Below are 10,493 nucleotides of genomic sequence, written 5' to 3' on the forward strand. Positions count from 1 at the left end.
ATGGCCTCTAAGTGTTCAAGGGAAAGGAAGAGTCGCACATCTCTCACTTTAAATCAAAAGCTAGAAATGATGAAGCTGAGTGAGGAAGGCATGGCGAAAGCCGAGATGGCCCAAAAGCTTCGTCTCTTGCGCCAAACAGGTAGCCAAGTTGTGAATGCAAAGGAAAAGGTCTGGAAGGAAGTTCAAAGGGCTACTCCCGTGAACACCCGAATGATCAGAAAGCGAAACAGCCTTRTTGCTGATACGGAGAAAGTTTTAGTGGTCTGGACAGAAGATCAAACCAGCCACAACAGTCCCTTAAGCCAAAGCCTAACCCAGAGCAAGGCCCGAACTCTCCTCAACTCTATGAAGGCTGAGAGAGGTGAGGAGGCTGCAGAAGAAAAGCTTGAAGCTAGCAGAGGCTGGGTCATGAGGTTTAAGGAAAGAAGCCGTCTCCAGAACATACAAGTGCAAGGTGAAGCAGCACGCGCTGATGTAGAAGCTGCAGCAAGTTATCCAGAAGATCTAGCTAAGAGAATTGATGAAGGTGGCTACACTAAACAACAGATTTTCAATGCAGACGAAACAGCCTTATCTTGGAAGAAGATGCCATCTAGGCATCTCATAGCTAGAGAGAAGTCAAGGCCTGGCTTCAAAGCTTCAAAGGACAGGCTGACTCTCTTGTTGGGGGCTAATGCAGCTGGTGACTTTCAGTTGAAGCCAATGCTCATTTACCATTCCAAAAATCCCAGGACCCTTAAGAATTATGCAAAATCCACTCTGCCTCTGCTCTAYAAATGGAACAACCAAGCCTGGACAACAGCACATCTGTTYACAACATGGTTTACCGAATATTTTAAGCCCACTGTYGAGACCTACTGCTCAGAAAAAAAGGTTCCTTTCAAAATATTACTGCGCATTGGCAGTGCACCTGGTCACCCAAGAGCTCTGATGGAGATGTACAACGAGATTCATGCTGTTTTCCTGCCTGCTAACACAAYATCCATTCTGCAGCCCATGGATCAAGGAGGAATTTCGACTTTCAAGTCTTATGATTTAAGAAATACATTTTGGAAGGCTATAGCTGCCATAGATAGTGATTCCTCTGATGGATCTGGGCAAAGTAAGTTGAAAGCCTTCTGGAAAGGATTCACCATTCTAGATGCCATTAAGAACATTTGTGATTCATGGGAGGAGGTCAAAATATCAACATTAGCAGGAGTTTGGAAGAAGTTGATTCCAACCCTCAGGGATGACTTGGAGGGGGGGGCGGGGGGGTCAAGACTTCAGTGGAGGAAGTAACTGCAGATGTGGTGGAAACAGCAAGAGAACTAGAACTGGAAGTGGAGCCTGAAGATGTGACTGAATTGCTGCAAACTCATGATAAAACTTTAACAAATGAGGAGTTGCTTCTTATCAATGAGCAAAGAAAGTAGATTCCATCTCAAGAAACCACTCCTGGTGAAGATGCTGTGAACATTGTTGAAATGACAACACAGGATTTAGAATATGACATAAACTTAGTTGATAAAGCAGCRGCAGGGTTTGAGAGGATTGACTCCACTTTTGAAAGAAGTTCTCTTGTGGGCAAAATGCTATCAGACAGCATTGCATGCTATAGAGAAATCAGTCGTGAAAGGCAGAGTCAATCAATGCAGCAAACTTCATTTCTGTCTTATTTTAAGAAATTGCCACAGCCACCCCAACCTTCAGCAACCGCCACCCTGATCAGTCAGCAGCCATCAACATCGAGGCAAGACCCTCCATCAGCAAAAAGATTACRACTCGCTGAAGGTTCAGATGATGGTTAGCATTTTTTAAGCAATAAAGTATTTTTTTAATTAAGGTTTGTACTTTTTTTTTTAGACATAATACTATTGCACACTTAACAGACTACAGTATAGTGTAAGCATAACTTTTATATGCACTAGGAAACCAAAAAATTTGTGCRACTCRCTTTTATTGCGATATTTGCTTTATTGCGGTGGTCTGGAACCAACCCCGCAATRTCTCCGAGGTATGCCTGTATCACTGCCATTGCAAGACACTTGAGCCCTCTTTTGGATGCTCACCAATGTGACTGGGATAAAAAAATAAGTCCAGAATTGAAGTTTTCTGAAGAACCACTAGAACGATCCAAAGAACAAGGCCAGGCTTTCAAAAAGAGCTTGGCTTGTTAAGCCTGCTAGAACACAGACTAAAAGAGGAAATGATTGCTTCATAAATAAATCAGTGGAGTAGACGTCAGAATGCAAAAGGAACTGCTTGAAGGACACAGCTGGTGTATGAACAAATGGACAGAAAACATCAGTAAGCTGTTCGTTAGGGAAAGGTTACTATCCATTCAAAGAATTGCAGTGAGAATTGTGATCGAATCTAGTCTTGCTTTCCAAATGCACATTCAGCAGTGTAAACCTGTAGAAAGTATGTCAGCCTTATTGTAGTAGGAACTTAGTGCTCAAAAAGTAATTAATAATTTAATAAAGCTGATGTGGTTCATTAGCTGACCATACAAAAGCTAATTTCTTATTGAAAAGTGTTACATAGTATTGAATAAGTAACCTCAAATATTTGAAGTCCATATGGCCGCATTATAGGTTCACAGAGTGGCAGAATAACTGAGGGTGAAAGGAACCTCAGGGGGTCTCCAGGCCAACCTCTTGCTCAAAGCAGGGCCAGCCATGAGAACAGACCAGGCTGCTCAGGGCTTTATCCAGTCCTGAAAACCTCCAAGGATGGAGGCAGCACAGCCTCCCTGGGCAACCCGCTCCACTGCCTCACTGTCCTCACAGGGACGACGTTTTTCCCTTAGATCCACTCTGTGCCTTTCTTGTTCCAACTTATGCCCATTGTCCCTCATCTTCCTACTACACCCCACTATGAGGAGCCTGGCTYCATCTTCTTTATTACCACACATATTGGGGGGGAACTGCTGTTAGATCCCCACAAAACCTTCTCTTCTCCAGGTTGAACAAGCTCAGTTTCCTCAGTCTCTCCAGCCCTCTGGGCCTCTGGCAGCCCTCTGCTGAAGGTTTCTCTCTCCTCCCCAGGTTATCAATGTCTTTCAGGTACTGGGGAGCCCAAAACTGCATGCAGTATCTAGATGCAGTATAACTTGTGCTGAGTAGAAGGGGATAATCACACCCCTGTCTATGGCTGTGCTCCTGTTAATACAGCCCGGGATGCTGCTAGCCTTCTGCTACCAGCCCGTGCTCAGCTCACTCTCCGCCAGGACCCCCAGGTCTTGCAGCAGGGCTCATCCCCAGCCTGCATCACTGCAAGCGTCATTCCTTCCCACGTGCAGGACTGTTTGTCCTGTCAGCCCATTCCTCCTGCCTGTCTCTGAATGGCAGCCCTGACGCAAACATATCAAGGGGTCCCCCCAGTTTGGGGTCAACTGCAATGTTGATGAGTACACTGTCACTTTTGCCTCCTCCAGGTCATTGATAAAGATGTTAAACAAGACCAATATAAAACCCTGTTACTTTGGTAGTACAGTTAACTTGTGTCTTGCAGTAGGCAGAATCTGAATGTCTTTTACTCCATTCTGGAGTAGTGAATGTGAATGTTGCTGAGGTCTCTGTATCCCAACAATGTAATACTACCAAGTAGTATAGTTTTTGGTTCCAGTTTCCAGTCTCGTACCATAATCCTTACATCTTTATATAAATAAAGAACATTAAGAGCAAGATCCCCCTTTTATAAATTACATGTTCTGATTAGTGATAATTATCTATACTAGCTATTGAATGTAATAAGTAGAAACATGAAATAAGTGGGAATGAAACAGTGCTGCCCTAAGTTCCCATTGCATACCACTATATGCTTCTAGTATCCAGTATTGCCATCATCTGAAGTCTTGATGAAATTACAGTTATTTTTTCTTATATATTGCATGAATATCATACTAAGTACCATACTTACATATTAACACTGTATATGACCTAAACCACTCAAAAGTGAACACTGGAACACCTGAAGCATACTTTTAAGTTGACCTCAGGCAGTTTTACCTTGTGTGTCAAGGTCATTCATATGTTCATAAACAACATAAGATACAACTGTATGCAAGCACTCGCAGGAATCCATGAGCATTAGGCACTAGCATTTTCTTAGAAGCATAAAAACAAGCATTAAATTTTAGCAATTGCTTTTGGAGTCATTATGTATGCACACACACACATATATGTGCTTCATCAATTAAATGGAAGTATTACTTCAGTAACAATACATACAAGTTTGTGGGCTGATTGATCTGCTGTAAATTACCTGAAGTGTGGGTTGAAAGATATAATAATGGCTTTTAATTAAGTCAAAGGGGCTTATCAAATAATAAAAATACAGTAGTGTCTGATGAGGGATAGTTAAAATAGGAAGTGGCATAAATATCAAGACAAGAAAAGAATGTCAGTGGAACACTAACACTTTCTGCTAACTTTGTAGTTGTCATTTACACCTGTGAAAAGATAGTGTTAACAGTTCAAAATTAAAGGGAAAAGCAGATAAGAAGAACTCATTCTATTCCTGAAGCAGAAAGGAAGAAAAACTAGTTTTGGCAGGTTCAATTTGCATAAATGCATCATGCATAATATCTATACCATGTGTTACACTGTTAGGAGTTGTGTGGTAAAAGTAGGCCACAGAGAGCAGATAGGTGATAGAGCCTGATGGTTAGAAAATTCATATATACAGACAGATTCTGCTTTAACTTGTGTGTGTGGCAGAGGGTTTAAAGTACGAGTTGTATTTCCTTGGTCTAACTGTTTATATAAGATGTGAAGCAGCAGTGAAACACTCACTTTTCATGGAACGATTGCAGATTTGCACTGCTGTCACTAAAAATGGAGTAAGTAACATAGAGCTGTGCAGGAACTTTAACAAAGTGTTTTGACTGGCTCATACTGATGCAATAGGAACAGCAGGTTAAGTCTCAGGCATTATACGTATGTTGACAGATAAACTATTAGATATATAGCTGCGAGGAAACTATCGTCCTTATTTAAAGATGTAGACACTAATCAGGCCTAAGTGACATACTGCAGTGACATCTGAGGCAGTGACCACAAAACAGTCCCAGAGCTCTTGACACATTTACATCTCCAATAACCAAAGAGGCCTTCCCTATTATTATGAAGTTAGCACTACACTACCAAACTATTTCTTCCACAAATGGTCCTACATGACAGGTTTGGGGCAGGTATCATCCACAGGGCTCTTGTTTGTTAAAAAAAATTAGCTTGAGTAGTCCATCATCTTGCACTGCAATTTTTACCTTACTTGAAGGAATTACATAACCACAAAGGATATCTGTATGTCAAGAAATATCCTTTCCTTAGGATGTTTAAAATATATGTATATGTATTTAAAATAAACCATTTTGCATTCTTTAATAAATTTATATTATTTGTATTGAATACTATACAAGTTTATTCACTGTTAATATCAGTAATATGAAACATCTGGAAATATATACATCTATGTTACTAAAACAAGAGCTTTTAATAGTATATGTATCAATACATGTTTAAATTACATCAATACTATCCACTTAGGCTTTACAATATTTATAGCACTTCCTCTAAGAGGCTAGAAACTTAATATATTTTATTAATAGCCTGAAAGATAGAAGATAAATCAGCTAAATTGCATGATTCAGTGTCTGCTGTAGGTATTGTAGCTTTTTCCCTGAAGGAGAAGACACTTCATAATACTATTAAAATTATGAAAATTGCCTACTGCATGAGCCAAAAGTCATTCCTGGCCTAACTCCAGTGACTGCAGTGAAGCTGAGTAATTTTAAAATGATGAGATCAAATCCAGTTCTGGTACAGGGTTTAAAAAAAGAAAATTGTCAGTGAACTACACCCATGAATTTTATGTCACCTGAAGTAGCAATCTTCAGGACACATACAGGATGATACAATTACAAAACAAATGCAATAGGCATTTAGAAGGCAAAAATCAAAGATCAGTGGGTTTTTTTTTTTGTTTTGGGCTGAAATGAATACTTACTTCACTATTATATAGATTTAACTCTGTCTTAAACTATCAGCATAAAAGTGTGTTTAAAGCAAATATATGTTCTGGAATCTTATCTAATATGCTATGACAAATTCAGATTTTATTACTAATTTTCACATGATTTTCTTAACTGGTACCTGTCTTTTCTAACTTGTGGCATTGGACTGTTCTGGAGTGAAGAAGTTTTTTTAATTCAGAAAGATTAGTGATTTAATACAGATAAATATTGCCTACAAATTAAGAAATCATGGTTTAATAGTGTCAACATAGATTAAGCTGAGTAACCTTCAGCTGTGTTCTGACTTGGAAGACACGGATTTTCCTGGGACACATTGTGTCCTGTGACATTCCTGTGGCCATTTTGGAGGCACAGCACACCTTGTAGGACTGTGGCTATAAGCTGAGCTTTATTTACAACAAAGCTTTAAACAGCCATGCAGTATTAAGGTCCTAATCCTTCAGAGGGTAATCAGTGGGACTGCTCATGTCAGTTAATACTAAAAAGGTACATATCTATTTGGAGACCTGAAACTTCACCGTGTATTTCTTGAAAAGCAGAATTAGAAGTGTCATGGTTATGGCATTTACTACCCATATTCCATTTAGCTCCCACTGAGATTGCCTTTTTGTTTGATTATTTACAGTTTCAGATGTCCAAATAAATTTATTTATTGAGCAAGATAGTGTGCTTAGAACTGATTCCTGCTGGAAGCACTGATCCACATACAGGCTGTAGTCCAGACTATCATTGGAGCAGACCAGTGATCTATCTAGAGCCAAAGCAAGAAAGTGTTCCAAAGTTTTTCCTGACACTGCTGTTCCCAGGAAAAGGGCTACAAGTTGAAACAGGAGTGTCATGATGCAGCAAAAAGCAAATAGGCTAGCAGAGCAAAGGAACACAGGACATTTTAGTGCCCTGTCTCCATCACTGATATACACTGGTGTTTTAGAGGAGGATTTAAAAAGCCCAGAGACAAACATGGAACTATTTGTTCATAGAGGAAATTTCCTCTAAACTCCTACCACCTCACAACTGAAGTCTTATACTCCTCAGTAGGAGGGTAGACAGCCTTTGAGTTATTTGTTTTATCCTGATGTAACTGGGGTACTTTGAGAACACCGATTTTTTTTTTTTCTTGAATCTTTGATGTTTTGTACCTGCTTGAGTAATAAAGTTTCTTTAAAGATTTATGAAGTTCTCCCAAAATAAAGCTTCCTGAGCTTTAAACTTGCAGGAGAAGCTTTATGTCATTGACAATGCAGGGTTATTACATTACTGACAGTGTTTATCCTTTTTTGGAAAAAAAAAAAAAGCCTCTCTCCTCTGCTATTTTGAGCATCTTTTGATTAAATATTCTAAGTATATTTAGAAATCCATACTTCTGATACCTTCAACTCCTTTTGATCAAGAAGGTTATACTCCATATAAGAGACTTTTCTTCAAACCTGATTTCAGAATATAAATATAGCTCCTGGGCAAAGTTTTTTGTTTTGTTTTAATTGTAAGGGCTGGATTTGAGTCAAAACCATCTGAAGTCATGGGGCAACCACCACCTCTTCATGTTAGTAGTTATTCTCTCAGGATACCAGGGCACAGCAAGAGCTGCTCCCAGGGAGAAGGGAGGCAGGAGCTGAGCTCCGCAACCCAGCCGGCAGGGCAGGGGCCCCCGCAGCCAGGGCCGCTACCACAGTACCTGAGCGAGGTGAGCAGGGCAGACCCAGGCAGCAGCTGGGGACAGCCGAGAACCCAGGCTGCCAGGCACATCCATGGTGATGAGGCAGGTCTAAGTCCAAGCTGGGAACTGGAGACAGTGACCAGCTCAGTGGTCACCAGGCAGGTCCAAGGTTGAGCTGGGCAGTCTGTCTGCAGGCAGGGCCCACAGCCAGGTACTAGCACACCTCCACTGCAGCACAGGCAGGCCCCAACCACCCCGGCTGAGCTTAAATGGATCCGCGGGCCCAGGCAGGGGTGTGGGTGGGAGCCCAGGTGGGGCTGGTCAGGGCCTTTAGGGCCTGTGCTGCACCCAGGCCCCTGACACAGCTTGTCAGCTCTAGCTACTTAATGAGAAACTCGGTTATACAGGGGGTCTACTTGCATTAGAGACTGCTCGGAGAACGTATGCATCTATTTCATTACAATGAACTTTTTCTTTAATATATCTTAATCTATGGGCTTTAAAAACCTATGAAGGTTGCTGCCCTACTTCCCTAGGCCAAGATTACCTTAGTTCTGATTTTCTTTAAGGTATTATAGGTATTAAGGTTGCACCAACTGTATTTATCAAATTTCTAAATAGAAATTCAGCAAAACTTTCAGGAGTCTTCTGTAAATAAAATGACCTATAATAAGCACCTAACCACCACAGCGTTTTCCTAATTCTCTTATTAGTAGAGCATCCATCTGACACCCAATCCCACTCTTCCTAGTTCTCTCAGATCTTAATACACAGGACCTGACCCCTTCCCAGCAGTATCTTTCATCAGCCTGAAACATCTGTTTTTAAGAAAGCTCTGGAAAGCTCTTTAGTTTTGGAAGAGAAGACCACCTCGATATATTTTGATACTAATCAGATATAACAAACGATACTTCTGTTCACTTCTGTTAGGTGCTGAAAGTCTTTCACATTCCATTTCATTTAACAGAGAGCTGATGAATACAGTACCCAAAGAGTAGCCTAGTATGGCAGATTTTAGCCTGTTGCAGTCTATTACAGGTTTTAGAGTAGATTAAATAAATGTTCTTGAGGGGGGAATTCCTAGGCCAAGGCCAGATTCCTTCAATCTCATCTAAAAGATGTCTTCATAACAACTTTACTCTAGTTTGTTTCTTTCAGATCAAGTGATGAGTTGACATTTGGGAGTTTTGGAGGGAATTTTTGTTAGGAAGAGAAACTGATGGTGGAGTCAGGATTACCGTTGCAATTCTTTTCACTGGAGAACTCCCTGTATAAATACTTTTTATGCCTGGGACATTGTAGGACACAAAGAGCAGGAGTAATTTCCTTCCAGGCACTTCAGCCTGAAGCTTTTTACCCTTTACTTCTTTTTTTCCAGGATCATGCTACAAGACAGTCCTTGGCTTTTTGGCTTACTTAGCTATGAACATCACTTGGGCTTGCAGTATTTCTTCAGGTAACTATTCCCTAAAAACACACCATTTTCCACATCTATCCTGACYGAAGGGTAACTGTTACATTCACAAACTTCAGCAAGATTGCAGGGGCTCAGCATCACACTGCATGTAATCTTACCAGTTCTCTTTCTTAACAGGCGAACAAACGGCCAGTTGTGGGAAGACATGCTGTGTGTTAGGGTTTTCCTAGGCAATGTTCTGTGAAGAGGAAACCAGTATGCTGAGAGCCATAGCCAAGACTTTGCTTTCTGTTTTAGTCTCCTGCAATGAGTTTTTGAGACAAAGCTGCTCCCTGGGAAGCAAATGCTGGTGTTGGACTATACATTATAAGAAACAACACCGCTTGTGTGCTGCTGTGATCATCTGTGTCACAGGACTGTTATTAAATCTAAACACACACGCATGCATTTCTCCTTCTCAGACTATGAACAAGACTGTGAACATCTGTTGCTTGTATCAAAGGGGAGCCAAAATGTAAACAGTTGTAAATTACAGACTGAACTGCTGTAAAAGACCCTGCTAAGGGTTCAACTACAGTAGAAGGAACCTGAATGTTTCAGAATTGAAATGTGAACATCTATTCTTCCAATAACATTTAAAAGGTGCTTAATTTTGTTAATGTTCTTTAAAATAATGCATTTAAAATATTTACTGTTAGCAAAATAATGGGCTTTCCTAATGGGACTGCACCCCACCACCCCGCAGGGACCCTGGGAAGCAGAGAGCTGCTGGAGGCACATTGCACAAGCTCAGCTACCTTAGGACCGAGGCCACATCCCCGTTCCGGACACCAGCCACCGTGCTTGACAGCGGTGAGTCAAATTGCCATCATTAAGCCATCTTTCAGTGGGACCAGCCAACTCTTTCGTGAAATGACACGCGAGTATTTCAGCCTTTGCACAGCAGCGGCCCGGGTTTGGCAGCGCCCAGGAAGGGCTTCTGCCTTCGCCGCGGCCGCTGCAGGGCCCCGGCACGTTGCCTTCGGGCGTTCAGCCCGCGGCCCCGCGCAGCCCGCGGGCAGCTCGCGCTGCTGTACGGCCCGCAGCAGCGGTGCGCGGCTCCCTGCCCCTGCCCCTGCCGCTGCCGCGGGGCAGCGGCGGCCGGGCTTGGCGCGGAGGCGCTTCCCCGCCTCCCTCCCCGCCCGCGGGCAGCAGGCGGGGCGGAGGCGGAGGCGCAGGCGGTGGGTTGGGGAGGGAGGCGCCGGCTGCCATGTAAGCGCTGGCCGGGCGGCGGGGAGGCGGCGCCGCCGCTAGGGGCTGAGCCGGCAGCGGCGGGCGCTCCGGCCCCGTGCCGCTCCGTACTGCGCTGTGCCGTGCCGTGCCGTGCCGCGCCGCGCCGGCGGCTGCCGCCCTCGCCCCGG

This window comes from Apteryx rowi, unplaced genomic scaffold (genome assembly GCF_003343035.1).
Source record: "Apteryx rowi isolate R43461 unplaced genomic scaffold, aptRow1 scaffold_74, whole genome shotgun sequence".
Taxonomy (NCBI): domain Eukaryota; kingdom Metazoa; phylum Chordata; class Aves; order Apterygiformes; family Apterygidae; genus Apteryx; species Apteryx rowi.